Here is a 4,568-nt window from a genome sequence, read left to right as displayed (position 1 = left end):
ACTGTTACTATTTACGCACTACTATTACTAACAATACTACTACTACTAGTATTAACATTATTACTAACATGAATACATACTACTACTAATACTACTTATTACTACTAATACACTACTATATTACTACTACTAATACTCTAACTACTCACTAACTACTATCTGCTAATCACTACTACTACTACCACTACACTGCTATACTACACTACTGCTTCTACTACTATTAGCAATACTACTACTACACTGTACTACTGATACTAACTACACCAAAACTACTACTACTGCTGCTAGTATTACCACTATGACTAACACTACTACTAATACCACTACTATTACAGCTACTACTACTACTACTACTACTACTACTACTATCACTGCCACTAACTATACTACTATACTCTACTAATACTACTACTCTACTACTAATCACTACTACTACTATACTATACCTACTACTTACTACTATCTACTAATACACTACTATACACTACTACTACATACTTACACTACTACTACTACTAATACCACTACTACTACTACTACTACTATCACTGCACTACTATATACTCTACATACTAATACCATCTACTACCACTACTATACCACTACTACTACTACTACTACTATCACTGCCACTACTACCACCACTAGTAATCCACTACTATTACTACCACTACAAGGATCCAGATGGAGTAGGACCCACCACTCTGACGGAGTAGGATCCCAGACGGAGTAGGACCCACCACTCTGATGGAGTAGGATCCCAGACGGAGTAGGACCCACCACTCTGATGGAGTAGGATCCCAGACGGAGTAGGACCCACCACTCTGACGGAGTAGGATCCCAGACGGAGTAGGACCCACCACTCTGATGGAGTAGGATCCCAGACGGAGTAGGACCCACCACTCTGATGGAGTAGGATCCCAGACGGAGTAGGACCCACCACTCTGACGGAGTAGGATCCAGACGGAGTAGGACCACCACTCTGATGGAGTAGGATCCCAGATGGAGTAGGACCACCACTCTGACAGAGTAGGATCCCAGACGGAGTAGGATCCAGATGGTGTAGGACCCACACTCTGACAGAGTAGGATCCCAGATGGAGTAGGATCCCAGATGGAGTAGGATCCCAGATGGTGTAGGACCACCACTCTGACGGAGTAGGATCCCAGATGGTGTAGGACCACCACTCTGACGGAGTAGGATCCAGATGTGTAGGACCCACCACTCTGACAGAGTAGGATCCGGATGGTGTAGGACCCACCACTCTGACGGAGTAGGATCCCAGATGGAGTAGGACCCACCACTCTGACGAGTAGGATCCCAGATGGTGTAGGACCCACCAATCTGATGGAGTAGGATCCCAGATGGAGTAGCATCCAGACGAGTAGGATCCCAGACGGAGTAGGATCCAAGATGGAGTAGCATCCCAGACGGAGTAGGATCCAGATGGAGTAGGATCCAGATGGAGTAGCATCCCAGACGGAGTAGGATCCAAGACGGAGTAGAATCCCAGACGGAGTAGGATCCCAGACGGAGTAGGATCCCAGATGGAGTAGGACCCTCCACTCTGAAGGAGTAGGATGCCAGATTGAGTAGGATCCAAGATGGAGTAGGATCCCAGATGGAGTAGAATCCCAGATGGAGTAGAATCCAGATGGAGTAGGCCCACCACTCTGAAGAAGTAGGTCCCAGATGGAGTAGGATCCCGATGGAGTAGGCCCTCCACTCTGAAAGAGTAGGATTCCAGATGGAGTAGGATCCAGATGGAGTGGGACCCTCCACTCTGAAGGAGTAGGATCCCAGATGGAGTAGGTCCAGATGAGTAGGTCCCAGATGGAGTAGGATCCCAGATGGAGTAGGATCCCAGATGGAGTAGGATCCCAGATGGAGTAGGACCACCACTCTGAAGGAGTAGGATCCCAGATGGAGTAGAACCCACACTCGGACAGAGTAGGATCCCAGATGGTGTAGGGCCACCATCTGACAGAGTAGGATCCCAGATGGAGTAGGACCCACCACTCTGACAGAGTAGGATCCCAGACGGTGTAGGATCCCAGATGGTGTAGGACCCACCACTCTGACGGAGTAGGATCCAGATGGAGTAGGACCACCACTCTGATGGAGTAGGATCCCAGATGGAGTAGGATCCCAGATGGAGTAGCATCCTAGACGGAGTAGGATCCCAGACGGAGTAGGATCCCAGAGATCGAGTAGGATCCAAGATGGAGTAGCATCCCAGACGGAGTAGGATCCCAGATGGAGTAGGATCCAGATGGAGTAGGATCCCAGACGGAGTAGGATCCCAGACGGATAGATCCCAGACGGAGTAGAATCCCAGAATGGAGTAGAATCCCAGATGGAGTAGGACCCACCACTCTGACAGAAGTAGGATCCCAGATGGTGTAGGACCCACCAATCTGACGGAGTAGGATCCAGATGGAGTAGGACCAACCACTCTGATGGAGTAGGATCCCAGATGGAGTAGGATCCCAGATGGAGTAGCATCCAGACGGAGTAGGATCCCAGACGGAGTAGGATCCAGACGGAGTAGGATCCCAGATGGAGTAGGATCCCAGAGAGTAGGATCCAAGATGGAGTAGCATCCCAGACGGAGTAGGATCCAGATGAGTAGAGATCCCAGACGGAGTAGAATCCCAGAGGAGTGATCCCAGACGGAGTAGGATCCAGACGGAGTAGGATCCCAGACGGAGTAGGATCCCAGACGGAGTAGGATCCCAGACGGAGTAGGATCCCAGACGGAGTAGATCTCCAGATGGAGTAGGACCCACCATCTGAAGGAGTAGGATGCCAGATGGAGTAGGATCCAGATGAAGGTAGGATCCAGATGGAGTAGGATCCCAGATGGAGTAGAATCCAGACGGAGTAGGATCCAGATGGAGTAGGACCCTCCACTCTGAAAAGAGTAGGATCCCAGATGGCGTAGGATCCCAGACGGAGTAGAATCCCAGATGGAGTAGGATCCCAGATGGAGTAGGACCCATAGACTAAAGCTGACTTCCAAATGGCCAGCCTATTCCAACCAATACAACTCCTCCATCCAACAACATAGCATGGTAGACCCCCCCCCTGTTGCTACTCTCTGTTTATTATCTATGCATAATCACTTTACCTCTACCTACACATTACCTCAATTATCCAGTTGTATTATTGTAATTTAAAAAAACTGTATTTTATTTTAGTAAATGCTTTACAACTTTTTTTCATTTTTTCCCCCATTTTTTTTAAACTGCATTGTTGGTTAAGGTTTTGTAAGTAAGCATGTCACTGTTGTATTCGGCGCATGTGACAAATACAATTTGATTTTAAATAGATGTTTTTGACATCATCCTCAGCATCCTGGTGTGTCACCTCTCTGTCTTGGCATTAGCCTTCCTCTGAGTGGAATGACATCAAAGGCTTAGTAGAGAAGTTGCCTAGCGACAGGTAGCCTAGCGGTTGAGAGCGTTTGGCCAGTCACCGAAAGGTCGCCGGTTCGAATCCCGAGCTGTCTAGCTGAAAAAATCTGTCTATGTGCAATTGAGCAAGGCACTTAACCCTAATTGCTCTGGATGTGAGCTAAATTACTGACTCCTCGGGCGTACTGCAAAGGTTACTGTAGGAAATAAGCCTAATACTTATAGGGAAACTGAACGTACATAGATTTCATGATTCCTACTACCCTATTGGAGAGCTCCGTATGTTTAGGCGATTTCTTTTTCTGGGTTGATCGAAGTTGAGGGTCAACTTGTCACGATCGTCTAAGTGAGAAAGAGAGGAGGACCAAAACGCAGCGTGATTTGAATCCATTCTTCTATTTATTAAACGAAGAACACTTAAACAAACTATACAAACTAAACAAACGACCGTGACGCTAATGAAATCGAGTGCAGACATGCAACATCAACTAACATAGACAATCACCCACAACCCACAATACAAAACAGACTACCTAAATATGGTTCCCAATCAGAGACAATGACTAACACCTGCCTCTGATTGAGAACCGTATCAGGCCAAACGACAAACCCAACATAGAAACACAAAACATAGATAACCCACCCAACTCACGCCCTGACCATACTAACACAAAGAAAATACAAAAGAACTATGGTCAGAACGTGACACAACTCAATGGAGGCCCAAAGACATGAGCCAAATACAAAGCTAATGATGATCTAATGATGATGATCGTTCCCAATGTTGTGGCAGATATATTCATGAGCTGACAGAGAAAACTGTACCTCGAGGTTACAGGACTTTCCTCCATTGAAGACTGTACTGAGGATGACATTTAGGCCCATAGTAGGACACAGTGTTATTTACTGTGTACAAGATAAAGGCTCCTAGAGATGTCACGAGTACAGTAAACACAGTCACGGTTGTGTCAACAGACATACTGATGGGCTGTAAGTAGACACCTGGTATAATAGAAAAGTCATAGGACCAATAGGATCAATAAGACCGATAGGACCGACAAGACTAATAAGACTAATAGGATTAATAAGACTGATAAGACCAATAGGACTAACAATACTAATAAGACTAATAGGATTGATAAGACCGATAAG

Source organism: Salvelinus sp. IW2-2015, unplaced genomic scaffold (assembly GCF_002910315.2).
Source record: "Salvelinus sp. IW2-2015 unplaced genomic scaffold, ASM291031v2 Un_scaffold2896, whole genome shotgun sequence".
In the NCBI taxonomy this organism is placed as follows: Eukaryota; Metazoa; Chordata; class Actinopteri; order Salmoniformes; family Salmonidae; genus Salvelinus; species Salvelinus sp. IW2-2015.
Note: the sequence above shows the minus strand (reverse complement) of the source record.